The following is a 25,209-nucleotide window of genomic DNA, read 5'->3' as shown; positions in this document are numbered from 1 at the left end:
CTATTGTTTGGCGGTAGAATATCTGATGAGTGGGTGGTATCTACCCAGACAGGCATAAAGCCCTACTACCAAGACAATCTTAATCGCATGGAATCTCAGAAATTTAAACTTTGCCGTTTCGTAAATTACAAGGGTTTATAAAAAATACATTGGTAAAAAAGCATATTATTCAATACAACATTTTGTAGATACCTGTTGACTTCCAGGCAGGATATATTAATTTAAATAATTGTATTAACTAACATGACTTTGTATTTTTTAAGTGTTGAAAAAGAGTAACTACTGAGTTTCTTGTCGGTTCTTCTCGGTAGAATCTACTTTCCTAACCGGTGGTAGCTTCACTTAATTGTATAATGATGATTCAAAAGTTCTTGTAAAAGTCCACTTGAATAAAGTTTATTTTGATTTCGATTTTTTTGATTTTGGAATGGTGGCAATGCTATCAAACGAACCAGCCCTCCTGTCACCAGTGGAGACAATGAAGCGAGGTGTTATACTTTTGATGAAGCTTTTCGCACCACTTCTCGAGAGCCAAGAGTTTTGACAGCAAATGACAACATTTTGAAAAAGACACGAATATTATATAATCTATATTTATAACTGTAACTATTTGATATTTCACGATCGTGTTCTGCAGTGAGTTTCGATATTGTTACAGAATAGATCTGATCTAGTTATAAATTGTTAATTATAAATAATTATACTATTATATAGAAACTACAGCGTATTATAAATAGTACTTCTAATATAAAAAATATGTGTATAAAATTAGAATGTTGGGTATGCTATAAACATTTTGACTGTGACATGATATTTTTGTTTCTTCCATTGCTGCGGTACGGGGCGTTTCAGACCTCGTATGAAAATTATCATAATACCGGTACGGGGCTTATTAGACCCCGTAACGTTTAAGATACTAAAACTGGATATGATGTGATTCTGTGGTCGTGTTCAAAGTGAACCTGTTTTAACACCATTCTGTTTTTAATAGGCATCATATAAATATATGTATGTTTCATTTTCCTACAATAAGTATATCGAATATATAAGATTTTCAATAAGCCCTTCTTGGGGCAGGGTATCCGCTTCTATAATAAAATTCCGCAGACATTTTTAACTTTGCCGTTTAGTAAATTCAAATCGTTTGTAAAAAATACATTGGTAGAAAAAGCATATTATTCGATACAAGATTTTATAGATGATAAAATAGCGTGGAGCTAATACCTGTTGACTTCCACGCAGGATATATTAATTTAAATAATTGTATTCAACTAACATGACTTTGTAATTTTAAATGTTAAAAAAGAGTAACTACTGAGTTTCTTGCCGGTTCCTCTCGGTAGAATCTACTTTCCGAACCGGTGGTAGCTTCAATTAATTGTAAAATGACGATTCAAAAGTGCTTGTAAAAGCCTACTTAAATAAAGTTTATTTTGATTTGATTTGATTTGAATAGTAATATTTATATTCCTACCCAACATATATTTGTTAAACAACCGTTTAATTAGAATTTAAAATATAAATAAAAGTACCTCTTATTAATATAATAAACTCATTTGATTAGTCTATACTAATTTTATAGTCGTAAAATTTGTTTGTATATATATAGGGAACTAGTCACCCAATTCTAAAAATGGCAGAAAACTATATAAATTCTGGGTATAATAGCATTAAATACGCCACTAGAAAGTATAGTATTTAATTATTGTTGGTTTTATTTTTATATTATTGCCCTGAAGTTACAAATCGAATTTTTTTTCAATAATTTTTAAATGTCGTCCCATACGCGCCTCTCTTGGTTTTTTTTTTTAATCCGTTTGCGCGGGAAAACATCATGTATTATTTTATACAGCCATACCAATGACGTTCTAAAATCAATTATACTTTTACGAAAACGGATACACTAAGAAATAATGAGTTTATTAAATATATAATTATAATATAAATGTATTAGCAAAAGAAGTATTTCTAACATTAGGGTATCAATTGTATTTGTATCTTAACACTTTCTTTATTAATATATTATACCCAAACAAATCTGGGCGGTTTGATAGTATACATTTAAATATTAACAAATAAGTATTTCCACTTATATCAGACTAATATAATATTAAATAATGTTAATTCGTATTTATGTAGCTTGTAAATTGTTATTAATTTATACAGACGAGACTTGGAAAATTTAAATAGAGAAAAAATTTTGTAATGGAAAAATAAGTTAATAATCCTGTTACACGAATATCAATGAAGATTTTTGAATTTAAAAACTTGTAGTTACTAGTAAAACATGTTTAATAATAAGATCCAAACAAATCAAATTCCTTTATTTAATTTATATGTATTTATTGTAATACATTATTATCGATTCAAAATTATCAAAATCAAAATAAACTTTATTCCAGTAGACTTTTACAAGTACTTTTGAATCGTCATTTTACAATGAAGTGAAGCTACCACCGGCCAGTAGAATCTATCGAGAACCGGTAAGAAAATCATAGTTACTCTTGATTGTAAAATTAAACAAAAAAAAATAACCAAACCTGTAAATAGCGAAACCCAAAGTGTCTTTATCAATTTTATTATTTAAAAAATATTCGATTTAAAAATAAATAGAACGCAACCGTTTCATTCCACATATCATTTAAAATATATTAATTATAAATTAAATTCTAAATATCTATTAAAATTAAATTAACTATAAATTAAAACATACTTTTCAAACTTACCAATCTTTTATTATCTTTAATAGAGAAAGAAGATATATCACTCCATTAAAAAAGCACAGCACGTAATAATCCGTAGTTGGAATTACCACAGATACACAAGTAACTATACGTTTTCGCGCGTAAATTTACTTGTTTTTTTTTTTTTAATTGAGAAAACGCGGCTTGCTCCGCGCCTACTGCATAACTGAATGGAGGTCTAACAAACGCCTTTTTAAATAATCGCGTAAAGTTATATCATTGAAAATACAGTGATTTAACATTGACTCAGCTCGATGTGAATTATTTGATATTAAATAAGAGAGAGATAGAGCTATTTTATTGAACGTAATATATTTTATTTTGATTATAATTTTTGTTTTGTTTAATCTGTGAGGTTTTCTTGGTTGTTACAATAATCTAATTCATTACATATATAACAAATGTAAATTTCTGTTTATTTTTTAATATTTAATTTAATAATCAAATGACGCTTCGTAATTTTTTTTTTAATTCCTATAAGGCGACGATATTTTCATAAAAATTATAACAAATATAATTTCGTTTTCAAAACATAATTTCGATTACACAGTAATATGATATTAATGTTTTAAAAATCAATCGTTTTAATTTTTTTATGTCATTAACAATTTTACAACTTTTTTATTAAGAGTCAAGACAAAGATGTAAATTAAACTGACGACTTTATTTTCAATAAAAGAAAAGTAATTATGTAATGTTTAATAATTGTTTTCACTCTAGCAATATACAAATATAAATTCAGAAACTCGTAGGCCGTTCTATATTAGCAATAATAATTGCTAAATCCATTATAATATGACCTCCCTTCAGATACCAGCGCATTGAGATGAAAATACCGCTCAATATCCTCAGGGCTCTACATCAACGGTTGACGAATTTTATTGTAATTTATTAGTTCCTATTGATTTTAAATTAAATCTTAAATACAGGCAGTATTATTAATAAACAATTATATAAATATAAAATTTAATTTTTATAAGAGATGATAGTCTCATAGATTTGTTGGCCGAATCCTGAGCAGCCTTCGTCACTAACCAAAAATAAGATTAAAACTGATACACATTAAAAAGGTAAATTAGCATGTATGAAATGTACTTATTATGTGTATAAAGGCTAGATGCCAATCGTTTTGTATTCAAAAGGCAATGTGATTGGCAACAATTTAAATTCGATAATAAAACAGGCCAAGTTCAAAATCATTGCCAAGGCGATTCACTGCCAAGTTCGTTTTCGAAAAAGGGAAAGTTACTTTTTAAATTATATGTGGAATAGTGTAACTACTGGATTTCTTGCTATTCTTGATAGAATCTATATTTAACCGGTGTTTCTATTAATCTTAGATAATTCAAACGTGCTTGTAATAATCATGAATAAAGCATGTTATGATATGTGATATCGGCGTTTTGTATTAATCAAAATCAAGATATACTTTATTCAAGTAGGCTTTTGAAAGCATTTTGAATCGTCATTTAAAAACTATATTAAGGGAAGCTACTACCGGTTCGGAATATAGAACCTGTAAGAAACTCAGTAGTAACTCACTTTATTGGAAAAGAGTAATATTTTTCAATATATAAAATAAAAAGCTATGTTAGTTAAATACAATTATATGTATATGTATGTGACATATTCTGCCTGGAAGTCAACAACTATTAGCTTCATGCTTTTTTACAATTTATATAATCTTGTGCTATATCTATGCATTTAAAAAAAATAGATTTATGAATCGGTAAAGATAAATAGTATAGATAAATAGTATAGATAAGTATATATTATACGAAATTTTAGTATACAAGCGGATTCTTTGGTCCAAGTTAATCATAATATATGGTACATAAATCTTTTTATAAGTCTAGATTATAAAAATCCTGTATAAAAATTAACTACTACTAACAATAGCATTATATATTTGATTTCAATAATAGCCGAGATGGCCCAGTGGTCAGAACTCGAGCAACTTAACAGATTACAATTACTGGGTTCAAACCCAGGCAAGCACCGCTGAATTTTCATGTACTTAATTTGTTTTTATAATTCATTCGTTTTCGATGAAGAAAAACATCGTGAGTGAACATGAATATTCAGTAGTGCTTCCCTGGGTTTGACCTGAAATTGTCTGTTAAGATGGGGTCAGAATCTACGACTTTTTACATCGCCACGCGACCTTTAAACCACTACGCTATTGACGTTTAATTACAAGATAATTATTAAGATTACAAAACCAATGAATTGGTATCAATATTCATCATTAACAAAAGGATATGTAACCTTATAAATCAAATCAAATCAAATCAAAATAAACTTTATTCAAGTGGGCTTTTACAAGCACTTTTGAATCGTCAATTAAGTGAAGCTACCACCGGTTCGGAAAGTTGATTCTACCGAGAAGAACAGGCAAGAAACTCAGTAGTTACTCTTTTTTAACATTTAAAAAATACAAAGTTATTAGTTAAATACAATTATTTAAATTAAATAATATAATTTAACAAGAGACAGGAATTCAGATCAAGTTCACAGCGGTTCAAAATGGCGATCTTGTAAAATGAACTAATAACCCCTTTTAAAGTTTATAAATAAATTCCAAGTGAAAGTAAGGGCGAATAGCTGGTAAAAATAACTTTTTATTTATAGAAATTTTATAAATAACTTTTAAAAATATTTATTTGATAATAAATATATTGAGAGTAAAGTGTTGGTTGTCTTTCTATGTCCTTTCTTGGAGATCAAGTTTGCTTCATACATCATACATATGAAATTTCATCAAATTCGGTTCAGCATTTGATCTTGAAAGAACGACAGACATACGGACAGATGGAGTTACTTTCAGATTTATAGTATTAATATAAATTAATATTATTTTTTCAAACATAATTAATAATATAATAATAATAAAGCTTTATTTCCCTTATTAGTTGTATATAACATTGTCATCGTTTATGTGTTAGTATTTTAGTATGTTGTCTTTTTTTATTATTTAAATATATTAGTATGTTTATTTATTTATTCTATTTTTGTCCTCTATGTATATTTTCTATTCTATGTAAGGGCCGCCTATTGCGGTAAAAGCCTCCTCCAAATGTTGCCAGCTATCTCTGTCCCTCGCCACTCTCGTCCAATGCGCTCCCGCTACATCTGCAATATCATCACTCCATCTTTTGAATGGTCTGCCTTGTTTTCTCTTTTTGTAAATCGGGGAGCAATTTGTCACAGTTTTCGACCATCTTCCGTCTGTTGTTCTTTGAATATGGCCGGCCCATTTCCACTTAAGTGTCAATATTTGTTTGACTGCATCTTTAGCCTTGGTATTTTTCCTGATATATGAGCTTCTTATCTTATCTTTTAACTTTATACCCATGTAACTTCTTTCTATGCTCCTTTGGCATCTCTTGATTTTATTTAGATAAGATTTTTTGAGCGGCCAGGTTTGGCATGCGTATGTGAGACAGGGCAGTAAGCATATGTTCATGGCTTTAGTTTTGAGTTTTGTTGGTATATTTCCTTTAAATACTTCCTTCATGGACCAGTATTTGTTCCATGTGATTTTTATTCTTCGTTCTATTTCTTTATCTGTGCATGATCTGAATGAAATTACATGGCCAAGATATACATATTCCTCTACGTATTCTATCGGCACTGACGATATCGAAACTTGTTTTTTATCTATCTATCTTTGTCTTATCTCTATTCAACAGCTTCGCTATAATGACTGAGAGAGGTCAGCATATATTGCAGTTCTTCCGGACTTTCAGAGAGGAGGACAATGTCGTCGGCAAATCTCAAGTGTGATAAGTATATGCCATTAATATTGATACCAATGTCTTCCCACTCTAAATTTTGAAATATCGATTCCAATACTGCAATAAATAGCTTTGGCGATAGAGGGTCACCTTGTCTTACGCCTCGCTCTATTTGGAATGTTGGTCCTTTTCTCTCTAGTCGTATTCTAGTCCTGCTTTTTGAGTATATTGTTTTTATTAAATCTATATAGTCATGTTCGATGCCTTGATTGGTAAGTGCTTGCCAAATAGAGTTGTGCGAGATAGAATCGAATGCTTTTGAATAGTCAATAAAAGCGATGTATATGGGAAGATTGTGTTCCGTGTATTTTTCGATGATTATTTTTAAAGTATGTATGTGGTCAACAGCTGAATAATTTTTCATAAACCCTGCTTGTTCAATTGGTTGATTTTCATCTATTGATTTAGTTATCCGTCATAGTAGAGTCGATGCGAATACTTTGTAGATACAAGAAATCAAACTAATGGGTCTATAGTTTGTGACTAATTTTGGATCTCCCTTTTTATATATGAGTGCTATCTCTGAAAGTGTCCAAGATTCTGGCAATTCTTTCTTGACTAGAATAAGATTAAATAGCTTTGTAAGTGGTTTAATAAGGTAATCCTTGCTAGCTTTCATCATTTCATTTGTGACCCCATCGGGTCCTGGGCTTTTTCCACCCTTTAGCATTTTTATGGATAACTCTACTTCACTCTCTATGAAAGGTGCAACTGAGCCTTTGACGTGAGTGGTATTTAATAGTGTTAGTTTGGTCTTTCCGTCGTCTGTATACAAATCCTGGTAGAATTTGGTGGCTAGTTTCATTAAGTTACCTCTATTTGTGACTACGTTTCCTGAGGTATCTGTGAGCTGTGTCAATAGCTGTTTGGTGTTGTCTATTTTTCTGTAGGCTTTTCTTACACCTCCTCTTTCTTCTATATATTTACACATCGTATTTAATCTATAGTTCCTGATGTTTTGCTTTATTTTTTTATGTATTACTCTATATAATTTGCTTAGTTTTATTTTGTCTTCTTTTATTTTATTTTTCTTATGTTTTAGTTCATATTTTTGTTTCTTGAGTTCTTCAATTTCTGGCGTTATTATATTTTTTCTTTTGTTATTCGTATCATTTTTGGTTAAGGTACTTGATAACATTTTTTCTATTTTTTCGCTAAGTTTTTGTATGTTTTCTTCACAGTCGGAAAATGTGACAATGGGGAGCTTCGTATGGGCTTTTTCTATTATTGGTTTTGTTAAATTTTTATATGATCTTCGTGTTTTCTTTTTGGCTTCCATAGCAATAGTTATTCTTACCAATCTATGGTCACTCGGATGTTTTAGTTTACTTAACACTTCTAGATTCTGCACATATTTGGGATGATTTGTTGCAATAAAGTCTATTTCGTTCTTTGATTTTCCATTTGGTGACATCCAGGTCCACCTTAGTTTCTTGAACATAGTTTTTTGAACATAGTATTGGCAATTTTTAATTTATATTGTAGACAAAAATGTATAAACATCTCTCCTCTTTTATTTCTTTTACCGTAACCATAGTCACCCATAACTAATTGTTCGTTTTTCTTAGGATAACCAATTTTTGCGTTCATATCTCCCATAAGCATTATGTTGTGTGTGCATTTGCTCATTGCAATATCTAAGTCAGAGTACATCTTTTCTATGTCTTCTATCGAAGATGTGGCAGTTGGAGCATAGACTTGGATTATGTTGAAGAGGTTTTCATGTATCTTCACTTTTAATATGGTGATTCTATCAGATATTGCTATGAAGTCAAGTACTTCTGTGTTACATTGCTTCTTTACGAGGAAACCAACGCCTCTCTCCCCTTTTCTTATTCCGTAGTAATAGAGTAAATAGCTGCCTCTATCTTCTATATTGTAACCTTCTCTTCTTAGTTCGGAGATGCCTATTATATTCCATTTCATTTTGGATAATGCATATTCCAGTTCCTCAACTCTAGCTTCATTTGACAGAGATCGAACATTGAATGTCGCAATATAATATTTATTTCGTTTTTGTTTACTTGGAGGGTGGTCGTCTACTGCCCCCTAAGTGACGAGCTGTTCTGGGGGAGAATTTCTAAAATTGTTGTATGTGTGTCTTTTTTATTTTTGAGGGTGCGGTATGATTGTTTATCTGGAGTGGCTTCCTTGGTTGCTACTCGTCACATGGCAGGGAGGATCCATTCAGAAAACTCTCCATAGACCTTTGACTGGTCCCAGGTTTCTTTTCAAATATTTTGTTTTTTTTGAGTGCTTGTTGTTGTGCTGTTTCTGTCTGAATATTTTTGTTTTTGTGTGGCGGTGTTACTTCTAGAGTTCTTTTTTTGCTGCTTCTAGGGTCTTTTCTCTCTCCTTTTTGTTCATTGTTTCTTTTAATTGGCTCACGTACTATTAGTTTGTCGTATCTAAGATGGACGATTTTTCCAGCTGCTTTCTCTTTTCTCAGTTGTTCTTGTAATTTTTTTCTAGTTTCTAAAACTTTTGGAGGAAAGTCTTCTTTTATGTATATGGTTTTTGATTTTATGGAGTTTTTGTTTTTCAATATAGTAACTTTTCTCCCATAGGTAGACAAGGTTACCACGATCGGTCTCACTTTGTTCTTGTCGTATTTACCCATCCTTTTTCAACCGACTTCAAAAAGGAGGAGGTTATCAATTCGTCTGTATTTTTTTTTTTTATTTTATGTTTGTTACCTCATAACTTTTTACTGGGTGGACCGATTTTGATAATTTTTTTTTTTTGTTTAAATGGTAGTGCTTCCCGCGGGGTCCCATTTTTTTTTTAAATTTTTTTCCGATGATGGTATCCGTATGAAAACGACATAAGTCTTAAATTTGCATTATGTGTATGCGCGACAAATAGGTGAATAACTGAAAATCACATTAACCAGTTTTGATAATTCTTTTTTTATTATAAAATATATACTTCAAGGGTAATTTGGTGAAAGTTTGGTAAAGCTCTGAGCACAGGATCCATGACAAAGTAGCGGAACGGAAGGGAGCGGAACAATTCTGAGGAGGACGTTAGCGATATTCTGTCGAATCTATTATTTATAGGTTATTTGGTTATTTGAGTCACCTTTCGTAATGTGGTTATGTTTATGTAATTATCATTGTCGAATATTATAATCAACTAGCTACCCACCCCGGCTTCGCACGGGTGCAATACTGATACTAAATATACTACAGAATTTGTTTATTTACGACATCACATCGCAAACTTCTAAAATTATCAGTGTTTCTTTACTATATTGTTCATGTATTATATACACAAACATTCCTCTTGAATCACACTATCTTTCAAAAAAAATCGCATCAAAATACGTTGCATAGATTTAAAGATATAGGGACAGAGAAAGCGACTTTGTTTTATACTATGTAGTGATGGAACTCCTATACGGCTCACAGTTAGGGTGCGATATGGGGCAGAATTTCTTAATATCTTTAATCAATTTTTGTGTATGTGATGTGATGTCATATGATGTACGAAATATAGTTGGCCTTTTCAAAAGTTTTTTTGCTGAGGTCGATTACAGCTCTTTCTAGGGATCCTTGTGGTTTACGCCGCATGACGTATCAAATCCGCATTTTCGAAAGTCTATTTTTGCTTTATTCGCAAGTTTCCTTTGAAATTGTCCTCGAAGTAGTTTCTGACTCATATAAACGAAACGCTTAATCTATCCATATTAAAAAAAAATAGTTAGTCAACATCAGTTTCACTTAAAATTAAAAAATATATTTATACCATCTGCAGTTCCATTTGGTCGCATTCAATATTGAGTTCGTTTTTCAGTGTCTGTATGATTTTCAGTTCTAAGTCACTATAAGATTTTTCTTCTTCCTTTATTCCGAAAAAAAAAATATTTCTCTCCCTATTTTGTTTTTCTATTATGGAAATTCTTTTTTCATGATCCAAGTTATTTTTTTTTTATTTTATTTAGTTCTTCCTGCATCAAACCATATTTTTCATCTATCTTTTCATTTATCTTTTTTGTAATTCTCTCTTCACGATTTTGCAAAGATTCAATAGAATCTTTTTTAATGTCGGCTCTCAATTCTTTTAATAGTTTCTCTAATTCAGACATTCTGATATTTCGACAACAGGTATAATAAGTTCTTTTATTTTTATTTATTTTAACTTCCTCTATACTTTTCAATTGTAGTTAATTGAAAATTTAATAATCTTTGCTGTGTTGCTTGGCCGTTCGGAGTATGGATCGATATCTGTCTAGTGTCAGCGAATACGTATGATAAAATTTTTAATATTCAATAAATAAATATATTAAAATTTATTAAAATGTGAATAAAATGTAATTACTTCTTTAAACATTAAAAATTAAAAAATCCTTAATCTATTTATGTAAAATAATTGATCGAATTTAATTTAAGTGTCAACAAATAGGTATAATAATAAAATAATTTAAATGACAAAAAAATATAAACAATGAGATTCAAAAATGTAGATATAAAGTATAATATTTTTTCATATCATTTGTCAAAAAATTAAGAAACTTTAAGCTATTCACTAATTAAATTAATTATTGTAGTACTGTAATTTCAGAATGTCAGCAAATTATTAAAGGTAATAAGTTTAAAATGTCAGTAAATAAATACAATAAAATATATAAATAGAAAATAAAAATATAATGGAACTTTAAAATTGTCAATCCAAAATTAATGAAAATGTATAGTTAAGGTCGGAATCGAACTCAGTCACGTCGGTGAATCCATGCGTCTCAAACATATACCTACAGCCAGATGATCGTTATGTGGTGGTGCGAAATTTGTTAATTATATCTTCGGGGCTTGATTTTTTTGTTGGGTAGTTTACGTAGTTTTGTTTAGCTACCTTCACTGATTTAATCACTATTTTTTTAATAATTCAAATTTTTACTATTAATTTTATATTATCACTTCACTTCGTGTTCACTTGTGGTTTAAATGTCAGTATCTATATTATTAGGAAGGTCATGGATTTTAAGATTTGATTTATCAGTTTTTCATTTTCTTGAGTCTTCGTCCCGTCGTATATTTGAACGTCTCTTTTATCACTTTTTCCGGGTGTTTCGTTGGGATAATGTTATCACGAATTTATTTCACATATAGAAGTATTTTCAACACTACAACAACTACTAATTTGCTCTTTAATAATTTTAAAGTATTAATTGATACGGAGCGTTTACTATTGTGTTTGCGTGCAGCGCCCTCTCCTCAAACATAATTATTAGAAATAAATATTAATAATAAATAAATATGAGACAACATCACATACATTACTCTGATCCCAATGTAAGTAGCTAAAGCACTTGTTTTATGGAAAATCAGAAGTAACGAAGGTACCACAAACACCCAGACCCAAGACAACATAGAAAACTAATTATAATCTACATCGAACCCGGAAACTCCGAGTGGCGTACCCAAGAATACCTGTGTACACACCACTCAACCACGGAGGTCGTCAATAATAAAAACATGATTTATTAACTGTTCACCAACGAATACTCTGATAGTGGAGAGTTGTGAATGAGTGCCAGTGTTAATTTTTAGGGATTTATTACTGATGGTAGGTCTGATACTACCCGGTGGTGAGTGATCACCAGCTACAAAATGGCTTTGTAACAAATATGAGCCGAGCAATAGAAAGATAATGCGTTTCCTTGGTAACTAAATTCGAGCCGATTTAAACTTTTCTGGGCACAAACAATTTGTTTAATCTATATATATAACTAATAAATATATAATAAATAATTATAAACTATAATAGTAAGGACCATGAAAGTTGGTGAGTAGGGTCGTTTTATCGAGTAAACTCCCTCTTAGAGAGGAATTTTAGATATTCTACCCCTAAGGAGGTGCAATAAGGCTTGAAAGTTTATTGGAAGTACTTCATTTTTTAAGTCAGAAACATGAACTTTATTTTTGGGATGCTAATTAAAAAAAGAGTAGATACGTATTTAAGCGTATCTAAATATTCTACCCCTCAGGGGGTGAAATGGGGGTCGAAAGTTTGTATGGGAATCCATCATGTTTAAAGTCAAAAACATGAAATGAATACACACCAATGTGATACAGAGATATATCTTAAATTAACGTAATATTATAAGTTAATCTTTAAATATATTCAACTTTCACGAGCAAAGCTGCGGGCAGCTGCATGTTGATAACATACCAACTTAACCTACGGTACTCTTGCTATTCACACGTTTAGCGATACTTCCGTTTAACCTGTCCTTTAGAGTATTATCGTCAGGGTCGGAACCGGTCGGACCCTAAATAATGTACCATTAAAACAATGCTTTGTTACATTTTATGCGCCATCAGGCCGGATCTAGAGAGACCTGCACGCAGGACCGTCTTTAGGGCCCCGGACATATTAGGGTATTGGGGCCCCTATGACAGAACACTACTTTGTTAGAATGGATAAAGAAAGCAGATAATATACATATACAAGGTAAAATATTTATTTTTATTAACAATCACATATTGATATTATAATTATTTATTTGATTTGTGGGTCCTCGCGGGGCCCTGGGACTAGCCCAATGGAAAAGAGGGGTATCCTCGCACGGAGCTGGTAATAACCCATATAGATAAAAAATACTAAGGTCATTAAACATTTGACATACTTTGTTGTTTTACAGGGAAAAAACGTTGCTTTTTTATGTGATGTAATGATTTAATCTTCGATATGATTAAAAAAGACTACAATTAAAACTACAAACGTTTTAAAACTATAGTTACTGTTATCATTACATAGTATGAAACAAAGTTTGTCAGTATGTATGCTTAGTTCTTTAATATCACTCAACGAATTTGGTGCAGTCTTTTTAAATAGATAGAGTGATTCGAGAGGAAGGTTTTTGTATATAATACATGGACAATATAGTAGAGAAACACATACAAAACATCTCCCATTCAACTATTTATTTACATCAGTAATTCCCAAATTTTCTCGTGGACCACTTTCAAAATTTTGTTGGTTTCGGTGGACCCTGCTGCTACATTCCTACCACATTCATGTCGCCAAAAAACAAAAATTGTATCGCATCTGATTTACCTATATTCTGATAGGTAAATTAAAAACGAAAAATAGTACATTTTCTAACACTTTACTTATTAAAAGAATAGAATTACAAGAAAAAAATAATAAGGTAATATAACTATGCTTACATTTTTGCTCTTTACTATCAAAAGCAGATAAAATTTCGTGGAACCCCATTAACATCTGATGGATCCCCACTTTTTATTCACGCCTACGTAGACCCCCATCAGGGCCGCCGTAAGCGGGGGTGCGGCGCGTGCACCGCACGCGGGCGGCACGTCCAGGGGGCGGCAAATTGAGCAATACATCACGAACCTAATTCAAGGCATTATTATAATTCCCACAAATCCTTAAGTAAAATAAATTATTCAAAGCATCGAAAAATATCGCACTCAGTAAAGTTAAAAGTCCGTCGTCTGTTATCCTATGAAAAACAATACTGTCGAAGTTAGGAGAATCCCCTTTAGCTTCCTTATCAATCGGTAGATTAGGTATCCGTTACTTGTAGTAGGGTGTTGTCGTAGGGTGGCTTGAAGTGTATCACGCCGTAAGTTATATTGGTGGTCGCTCGAAATAGCAGAGCTACGGGCACCGTTAAACCGGGCACGGAGGGCATACGTTCGCTGTCGCAGGCGCAACGTGCTCAACGCAAACTTAGAGGTACACCTGTGGGCTACACATCGTCAGTTGAAAAAAGAGTTAGAAAAGGCGTTAAGTAAACAGAGAGCAAAAGGGCGCCCCTATCGTGGTTTGCGACGGAAGCTCCGAACATACGGCGCTCCTGTTACGGAATAACTACCGCCAGATCTCCTGCGACTGATCGGGGAGCTATTTCCGGGGAAAAGGGCGGGTCATTCAACCATCGATGCCCTAAAACACCCTGAAGACCCGGACAATGGAGGCGGTGGTCCAAGGAACGTAGTCCTAACGGTATCACCGGACGTGGCGAACGACTTCAATTGTCTTCCTTTCTTTTTTTCTTAATTTAATTTACGGCATCCACGGGCTCATAGGCCCATGCCTTTTTTATATTTTACATTTATACACTTTGGCGTTTTATACTTTATATTTTTACTTAACATCAGCAGATATTCGCTAGACTTCAAGCTCGCCGTCTTCCTTTCGAGACCATAGGACCATTTCGATATCACGAGTTGCCTTCCTATCTCAGAAGGCCGTTGGGGCATACCTCCAGGATCAGGTGATCCTTTGGGAGGGGGCGATGGACGACTTGTCCGGCGTTTGAAGTTGGTTTGACTGGCTCCTGCGGGCACCGACCTCGCCCGGGATGGGTGTGTTGTGTCACGGTGACGGGGCGAACCTTTCAGATGGCGGCCCTAAAGTCGGAGTGTCGCTCACGGTGGATCGAATCGAGATGCTGGTCTTGATGGTTTCTCTAACTAAAACGGAGGGCCTCCTAATCTACGGTCCTTGCTGAGGTCTCCTCGAGGAGCATCTACCGCCCTCCAAGAGACGGCAATTAAGGCGCGAACACATATGAAGGATCAGGGCCTCATCCTGGATGGAGCTTCGTGCAACATTTTGTCCAACTCAGCTTAAAGTTCATCAATGCCAACGTAGGAGGACCTCCTAAACCAAACACCTTGCCTTCGTGCGCTCTATGTCCAGGCCTCTCCAATTGCACGCCACTGAGATCGTTCTTGGGCTCCTCGCATCCAGCTCCTACCAGCCGTCTTGCGTAAGTCGTCACTACACCGTGCCCGAGGACGTCCTACACTACGTTTGCCGAGACGCGGTCTCCACTCTATAACACGTTTTCCCCAACGGTTATCGGTTCTGCGACAAATATGGCCCACCCACTGCCACTTCAGCTTATTAATCCGGTGGGCTATGTCGATGACTTTGGTTCTCTGGCGGGTCGCCTCATTTCTTCTGATGCGATTCCGCAGAGAAACGCCGAGCATAGCACGCTGAGCGACTTTAAACTGGGGGACCAGCCTTGCCGTGAGTGTCCACGTTTCGGCTCCGTATATCATGACGGGTAGGACGCACTGGTGGAAGACTTTCGTCTTAAGGCACTGTAGGATCGACGCTGTAAAGATTCGACGTAATTTTCCAAACGCTGCCCAACCCAGCTGAATTCTTCTATTCACCTCGTCCTCAAGGTTGTTTCTACCTAATCGCAAAGTCTGCCAATGGTAGATATATTTTTGAACAACTTCGAGGACGGTACCGTGTATCGCAATCGGTTCCGGTAGAACATGTTCATTGAACATGACCTTGGTTTTATCCAAGTTCATCCGTAGGCCGATACGCATAGAAGAATCAGCAAGCGTCTGCAAATCTTAAGTGAGAGATGTATTCTCCATTGATATCGATGCCATATCCTTTCCAGTTCAGCGTCTTGAACATATCCTCCATTGAATTAGTAAGCAATTTGGGGGAAATAACGTCCCCTCGTCTCACACCTTGATGCAATGGTATGGGATTTGTTTGCTGATTCTGTACTTGGACGGAAAATACACCTATTTGGTTAGACTCCCTTAATGCTCGTAACAAGGTTCTTATCTTACGGGACCGTGGGGAACAGTGCTGCTGACCCGCTTCGCCGAAGAAGACCAGTAGAAGGGGTCTTCGCTATAGATGTCTTCTCCTCCCGCCGTATGTGTCCCGGGGTTAAGGGTTTCTGTACCCTGAGAACTCCCTGGGAAGTGGAACTCCGCAGAGGTGAGCCTACCGTTAGGACGTCACGGTAGTATGCACAAAAGATTTCGTAACATCCTCCATAAAGACAGAGTGGGTCGCTAACGTTGGTTTTTTAGCAGGTATACACCCCGCCCCCCACCTCATGTGGAGGAATAGTGGTATGCGTTTTTGCAGCGAAAAAAAGGGCGGCAAAATAGGTATTGCACGCGGGCGACAAAACAGCTAGCGGCGGGCCTGACCCCCATCATGTCTTCGGTGGACCCCTGGGGGTCCCACTTATATTATAGCAACCAAATGTGATATCTTAGTCAAGTTTCATAGTTATAGAATTTCTGATAGCATGTATCTTGGTGAAGGTTGTGGGTATTCGCAGGCTGCACCAGACCGGCCGTTGTGACCATCTTTGAAGGAGACCTATGTCCAGCAGTGGACAAAGGTTGAAATGATGATGATGATGATATATCTAAAAGTCACTTTCCATTTTTGTTACTTCTTTTGAATTCTTTTGAACACAAATAATAAATTTATTCTGTTTATAAAATAACTTTAGACTGGAATTTAGTGAGTAGGATGGATTCAAACTCAAACTCAAACTCAAATTCCTTTATTCAATATAAAAGCATTACACTTACTTATTGATTGTCAAATAAACACTACCACCGGTTCGGAAAAAGGAACACCCTGACCTGAGGAGAACCGGCGAAAGAAACTCAGCGGGTCTTTTTTTTCTGTTATTTTTTTTTTGTCAAATTTATGTACATTTATGTACCTTACATAGTAGTATATGATTAGAAATAGCCAGGAGGCGATCGTTTCATTCCCAAGGTGTGCTATCAAACATAAACTCGCTAATTGTATAGTAACCTTTTGCACACAAGCGTTCCTTAACAATTTTTTTAAATTTGGCAACAGAAGCATTTTGAACGCTTTCTGGGATCCTGTTGTAGAAGCGTATACATTGCCCCACAAAAGAGTTACTGACTCTATGCAGTCGAGTAACAGGAGTAACAAGATTGTGTTTGTTCCTTGTACCAATGTTATGAGAATCACATTTTCTCATAAAAACATTAATATTTTTCCGTACATACAAAACATTACAAAATATGTATTGAGAAGCAACAGTCAATATCTTAATTTCTTTAAATCTATGCCTTAAAGATTCCTTGGCTCCTAGGTTATAGATTGCGCGAATAGCCCTCTTCTGCAGCACAAATATAGTTTGGATAGCGGCTGCGTTACCCCAAAGCATAATACCGTAGGACATTATACTATGAAAGTAACTAAAATATACTAGTCGAGCCGTATCAACATCAGTAAGTAATCTAATTTTTTTGACCGCAAATGCCGCAGAACTCAGTCTACCCGCCAATCCGTTTATGTGGGGGAGCCACTGTAACTTGGCATCAAGAGTAAGGCCAAGAAATTCAGTTGTTTCAACTGGATCCATCGATTCCCCATTGATAAGTACATCGGGTTTTACATTTTGCACATTTGGTGTGCTAAATTTTACAATTTTAGTTTTTTTATTATTCAGTCTAAGATTATTTACGCTAAACCAATGTACTATATCGGACATAGCATTGTTTACATCGTCATACTGAACCTGTTTCCTATTAATTTTAAAAACCAAAGAGGTATCATCAGCAAACAATACTATATCATGTTTGTTCCCAACAAGAAAGGGCAAGTCCTTTATGTATATGAGGAATAGAAAAGGTCCAAGAATTGATCCTTGTGGGACCCCCATACCAACTGAGACCCCAGGAGACCTTGTCCCTTTAACGTCAACCCTCTGAATTCTATTGTTAAGATAGGAAGTCAGAAGGTCGAGTGCACATTCTCTAATTCCGTAGTGATATAGTTTCCTGACCAGAGTTTCATGCTGAACACAATCAAAGGCTTTGGATAAGTCGCAGAAAATCCCCAAGGCATCCTGCGACCCCTCCCAGGCCTCATAGATATTTTTTATAAGTTCGATACCTGCGTCGGTAGTCGAGCGACCCCTCATGAATCCAAATTGTTTTCTGTGAAGCAGATTGTGTCTATAGAAATATGCTAATAATTGATTTAAAATAATTTTTTCAAATATTTTGCTGAGGGTAGGTAATATTGAGATAGGCCTATAGTTATTAGGATCTGAAGTGCAACCAGATTTAAATATTGGAATGACTTTACTATGTTTCATCAGGTCAGGAAATATACCACGCTGAACACAATCATTGAATATTATTGCAAGATAAGGTGCAATCACATCAATAATTGAGTTTATCACCTTTACAGAAATACCCCATAGATCAGCAGTTTTCTTAATGTCTAATGATTTAAATGCACAAATTATGATATTGGTGTTTACAGGGGTAAAATTAAATTTTGATTTGCATTCTCGTACATTTTCTTTCATCAATGATTCGGCAACAGCTGGAGAAGAAATAAGTAACCTAGTTGTAGAAACTGGTATGTCAGCAAAAAATTGTTCAAAAACTGAAGCAACTTCCCGTTCACTATTTATGACTTTATTATTATAATTTAAGTTTAATTCGGAGCTCCGATTACCACTTCTACCAGTTTCACAATTTATAACTTTCCAGGTCATTTTTATTTTGTTATGTGCATTCTTAATTCTATTTTTATAGTTAAAGACTTAGCCAGAAAGCACACTTTTCTAAATAATTTTGAATAGTTACTTACATAGTTGGCAAAAGTGGCACTATGATTGTACGTCCTTTCATTATAAAGCTCGTACATTCGTTGCCTACTTTTATGAATTCCAATAGTAGCCCAATCATTGAATTTCAAAAAGTTTTTTGTATTAACTGTTTTAGAAGTGAATATTGCATTAAACTTGTTTCTAATTAATTTAAATAGGTTATTATACAAAACGTTGGGATTATCACTAAGAGTTAGGTGAAGGAGATTGGCCATAATATTACTTCTAAACTTCTCAATACGACTTCTGGTCAAAGGAACAAACATTATTTTTTCACAATTGCTTATTTTATTAATATGAAAATTAAATAAAGCCTGTTGTCCACAGTGATCTGAATTTATTGAGTAAACGCCCTCTTAGGGAGGGATTTTGGATATTGTACCCCTAAGGGGGTGCAATAAGATTTGAAAGTTTCTTAGAAGTACGTCATTGTTTATGTTAGAAGCATGATCGCTTTTTACTTAACAGATTTCGATAAGGTTTTCACGAATAAAAACACAGATAAACAAGGAATGTAAAAAAATAAAAAAAAAACACTGAAATAAACAGGGATTTATGTAAAAAAACTGTTTTCTTACACTAATATGATCACCAATTTAATTCAGTATATTTATCATAAATAAATCAATCATTATCAAAATTAATCAAATACTTATTCAATGCATTTATTTCGCATTGAAAAATGCCATAAAATTTGAACCAGTAGTTTTGATAATGTTACAATATGAATAAATGCATGAGAAAAATCAGCGTAGGAGGCTGAGAGGTCGCGTTTTACGTGATCCGATATTACATGTTTAAGTACTAGTCACTAGTAATCGCCCGCAGCTTCGGTTTTAGGGTGTTGGTTGTCATGTGTCAAAAAAGTAACCCTTTTTCCTTGGATTTCAAGTTTTTTATGTTATAGGTAGGTGGATGAGCATATGTGCCACCTAATGGTAAGTGGTGACCATCACCCATAGGCAATGACACTGTCAGAAATATTAACTATTCCTTACATCGCCAATGCGCCACCAACCTTGGGAACTAAGATGTTATGTCCCTTGTGTCTATAGTTACACTGGCTCACTCACACTTCAAACCGGAACACAACAATACTGCGTACTGTTATTTGGCGGTAGAATAACTGATAAGTGGTACCTACCCAGACGGGCTTGTACAAAGCCCTACCGCCAATTTTGCTTCATACCAAATTCATCAAATTCGGTTAAGCGGTTTCATCGTGAAAGAGCGACAGACAGACAGTTACTTTCACATTTATAATATTAATAGGTATAGATTGTAATTATTTGAATCGTATCATGGAGTACAATTTGTAATGTGGAATTCAAAGCGGTTAGTCAAATATTTAAGAATATAGTTCACCTTGATAAATACTTCGCGGTGAACCCGGATATCCGTTGTACACGAGTTTGGGACAATTACAAAGCGCAAAAACACTTCCTTACTTATAAAAATTATTAATCTATTATATAAATTCATGAAAATCAATATTGTTCTTATATTGTTTTAGTAACAGCATATTATCAATCAAATATGTCAGTTTATCGTGCTTGTTGATTCCGGACCACGAAAGGGTACCCCAGGGTTCTTACTTGGGTCCTTAGTTTTACTTAATCTTTACTAACAGTGTTACTTATGAATCTCTTCCTCATAGTTATTCTTTTTTTACGCTATTGGGTGGCGGACGAGCATATGGGCCACCTGATGGTAAGTTGTCACCACCGTCCATAGACAATGGCGCTGTAAGATACATTAACCATTCCTTTCATCGATAATGATGAGTTATCAAGTACATAATGACGCTGCCTGACCGATTTTGATCAGGAGACTAAACTTAAGGGAAGTCACCTAACTAGACAAGGCATATAAAAGAGCACAAGGGCTAACACAGGTGCTCTCTCTACTCCTTCAAACGATTCATTTCAGGCGTAGCACCAACTTTAAATGATATTTAATGCATAGGAATGCACACACTCTGCTAGACTTTTCGCTGTTACTGAGAATTATTTAGACATAAATTTCCAGTAAATTGCCAACGATCCGATTTGGGGTTTGAACCAGGAAGCTTTGGATCTGTGATCTATCTAGCCACTAAATCAACGAGACAGACCATATGAGACACATTATCCTTTCGAAATAATTTCAAAATATGTTAATTCATGGTCACGTTTACCGGTTCCAAATCTAACGCATATTCAATGACATTCACTATTTTACTTTAACATATTCGGTTAATTTTATTCAAAATCAAAATCAAAATCAAAATAAACTTTATTCAAGTAGGCTTTTATAAGCACTTTTGAATCGTCATTTTACAATTAAGTGAAGCTACCACCGGTTCGGAAAGTAGATTCTACCGAGAAGAACCGGCAAGAAACTCAGTAGTTACTCTTTTTTAACATTTAAAAAATACAATGTCATGTTAATTAAATACAATTATTTCAATTAATGTATCCTGCTTGGAAGTCAACAGGTATTAACTCCACGCTTTTTTGTCATCTACAAAATCTTGTATCGAATAGTATGCTTTTTCTACCAATGTATTTTTAACAAACGATTTGAATTTACTAAACGGCAAAGTTAAAAATTTCTGCGGAATTTTATTATAGAAACGGATACCTTGCCCCAAGAAGGATCTATTGACTTTGCGGAGTCGGAAACTTGGCGTTATAAGTTTATCCTTACTTCTAGTGCATATACAATGATTATCACTGATTTTATCAAAGTGATCAATGTTACTGTGAATATACATGATATTGTTGTAAATATATTGCGACGCAACAGTAAGTATTCCTACTCTGTTAAAAACATCCCAAAGAGAGTCTCTAGCTCCAAGATTATAAATAAACCGAATTGCTCTCTTTTGTAAAATAAAGACAGATTCAATATCTGCAGCGTTACCCCAAAGTAATATGCCATACACATGACACAATACTGTGAAAACAACCGAAATAAACTAAACGAGCGGTATCAATATCAGTTAGTTGTCTAACTTTTCTAACCGCGTATGTTGCGGAGCTGAGTCTTCCTGTTAGGGATGATAAATGAGAAGTCCACTGAAGTCTGGAATCCAATTCTATTCCTAAAAACACAGTAGTATCAGCTACTTCGAGACGGTCACCATTTAAAGATATATTATAATTTTGCTTGCAAACATTAGGTAGGGTAAAAACTACACATTTTGTTTTTTGAGCATTCAAAACTAAATTATTTACTGTAAACCAATTGTGTATCTGTGATAATGCATCGTTCACATCACATGTATTAAATAATACAAAGTTTTCATGGACATTGTGATCTCTTAAAACATCAATATTTTTTTATGATATAAGTGGCAAACGAGCATGAGGCTCACCTGATGGTAAGTGACTACCACCGCCCATGGACATCTGGAACACCAGGGGGCTTGCAGGTGCGTTGCTGGCCTTTAAGAAAGGAGTATGCTCTTTTCTTGAAGGTTCCCATGTCATATCGGTTCACCAAAATCACCATTGGGAGGAATATCCTCTTCGCTAGCTATCTGATTTGGTATTTTGGTTAGAAAAAGTACATTTACCATTTATTTTCAAGAATTTGCAAACAATTCGCTATTTTCAAAATGGTAACATCCATGCACTGGAATGAAAAATCCTCATTCTTTAATAGACATCTGATTTGGTATTGCTCTAATTTGGGGGTTAGTAAAAGTACATTTACCAAATAATTCCATTCAATAGTACATTATATATCTCTTTGTATGTTACAAGATATACATTCAAATAATTTGATTTTCTTTATTTATTAATAACTCACCTATGATATCGGACATATAAAAAGATAACCTTATATTATAACTAGTAATCGCCCGCGGCTTCGCTCGTGTTTGGAGTTCAAGTTTGCTTCATAACAAATTTCATCAAATTCGTTTCAGCAATTTGTAATGAAAGAGCAACAGACAGACAGAGTTACTTAAATATTTGGTAGTAACAACCTGTACTGTACTGCTGAGATAAGGCCTCCTCTTCCATTAAGGAGGGGGTTTGGAACATATTCCACGTTGTTCCAATGCGGGTTGGTGGAATGCACATGTGGCAGAATTTTGATGAAATTAGCGAATGCAGGTTTCCTCACGATGTATTCCTTCACCCCCGAACACAAGATGATACATAGATATATATAGTGGTGATTGCTTGGGTTTGAACCCGAAATCATCGGTTAAGATGCACACGTTATAACCGATGGGCCATCTCAGCTCACTTTCACATTTATAACACTGATATAGAAAAATGGATATCAGATAATAAATCCTTATCATTTATCTTAACAGATTTAAACGTAATTTTAATTGACAATTATTTAACGGGAAGTAATAATAAAAATAAGAAAAAACTTAAAGTAGTAAACGAATTAATAACCGGCCTTATTCAGAAGTAACAAGCCGGTTCCATCAGCTGTCAGCGGAGGAAGAATTTTAACTATGTCGTTTAACCTTATCGCTCCGTTTTTGGATATAAAACATACCGACGGACTAACTGTTCCATATAATATTATTTCATGTTGACAGAAGCTCAATAATTAATTTGAATCAATAAAATATAAGAATACTAGTTTTAAGCTAGCTGTCATGCATGTGTTAGGCAAAAAGTAATCTACATCATTTTTTAAAGCTCAAGTTTGCTTCACACCAAATTTCATCAAATTCGGTTCAGCTGTTTGGTCGTGAAAGAGCGTCAAACAGACAGTTACTTTCACATTTATAATGTTACTAGCTTTTGCCCGCGACTTCGTTCGCGTGGACTTCAGGTTCGTCCCGTCTAGTGTAGTAATCGCTTAAAATCGCTTCGTAAATAAGCCATTATTTCTCGTACAAAGTAAAGGATAAAAAATGGTTATTGTGGGTTATTCCTAAGAGATAAACATATACCATCGCGCACTTTTTTGTAGACCTTTTTAAGTTGTACAATACTGTAGTGTATTTTGATCTATCTTGTAGGATTCAGTCAGCGTTTGCAATGTAAGCGCAAAAATGTGTTTTTTTACGACCTCACATTAGAAACCTCAAAAATTGTAGCCTATGTGTTATTCTGATGTATAAGCTATATTGTGGTAAAGTTTCATTCAAATCCATTCAGTAGTTTTTACGTGAAAGAGTAACAAACATCCATACATCCATACATACAAACTTTCGCCTTTATAATAGTAGTAGGATTATAGATTTCGTAATCTTATTTAATAAAAATAGTCTCTTGAAAATAGTGGAACCACCACCGACCTTGGGAATTAACATGTTATGACATGTTCCTGTTATACTGTATTCCATTTAAGAGCACAGCAATGACTGATGGTTTAGTCGTAATTTCTTGCCACTTACCACCAAGACAATTTTTTTCTATGTCATGTATTTGAATATTGATTATCATAGTAATATTATAACTTATATGTTTCTTTACGGAAAGGTGAGTGGCTTTATGAGTGAGGTTCTATTTTACTGAAATGCTTAATACAGTTTTCTAACCTGTTTCTTCAAGGAAACACACGGTCGCCTTTTAAAGATATATTATAATTTACCTTCTAACACTGGGTAGTGTAAAAACTTCACATTTTGAGCATTAAAAACTAAATTATTTAGTGTAAACCAATCGTGTATCTGTGATAATGCACCTTTCACATCGACATTGTCCGTTTTTCCTGTCGACCTCAAAAATCAGCGAAGTATCGTCAGCAAACAACACTATATCACAAATACCTTCAACATAGAAAAGAAGATCATTTGTACATAGTAGAAATAGAAAGGGACCCAAAATTGATCCTTGTGGAACACCCATTTTTAACGTAGATCCAGAAGACTTTATTCCATTAATGATAACTTGCTGGATTCTTTGACTTAAGTATGAAGCTATGAGATCAGGAGCTTTATCGTTAATGTAGTATTTGAGTTTGTAAAGAAGTTTCGTTGCAAGCTACAAATAAACAGTTAAGAAAAAAAATTAATATGATTTCAATTTTAATTTATTTTCCAATAATTACAGTAAAAAAATATACAAGGAAGTGAATAAAAAATACAACCAAAAATTAACAAGAAAAAAAATGTATTAAAAAAATATTTACTGAAAAACAATGATTTATATTATTTATCGTAAATATTATTAATTACAATATGCAGAATCAAAAAATCAAAATTTACTTTATTCGAGTAGGCTTTTACGAGCACTTTTGAATCGTCATTTAACAACTATATTAAGTGAAGCTACCACCGGTTCGGAAAGTA

At 34.0% G+C, this 25,209-nt stretch overlaps 1 protein-coding gene and 1 pseudogene across 2 annotated transcripts in view; both read right to left on the bottom strand.

Annotated features, from left to right (window-relative positions):
• The window catches only part of LOC124541967 (organic cation transporter protein-like), a 51,499-nt gene extending 48,578 nt beyond the window's left edge, over nt 1–2,921 (bottom strand). For both annotated transcript variants that reach the window (XM_047119906.1, XM_047119907.1), the window contains exon 1: nt 2,727–2,921. The gene's annotated coding sequence lies outside the window, so the exon portion shown is untranslated. The remainder of the gene's footprint in view (nt 1–2,726) is intronic.
• A 5,757-nt stretch (nt 2,922–8,678) lies between these two features.
• Nucleotides 8,679–10,628, bottom strand: LOC124541867 (annotated as a pseudogene).
• Between the last annotated feature and the right edge of the window lie 14,581 nt (nt 10,629–25,209).

This window comes from Vanessa cardui, chromosome 29 (assembly GCF_905220365.1).
Source record: "Vanessa cardui chromosome 29, ilVanCard2.1, whole genome shotgun sequence".
Lineage (NCBI taxonomy): Eukaryota > Metazoa > Arthropoda > Insecta > Lepidoptera > Nymphalidae > Vanessa > Vanessa cardui.
Note: the sequence above shows the minus strand (reverse complement) of the source record. Positions and strands in the feature narration are given on the sequence as shown.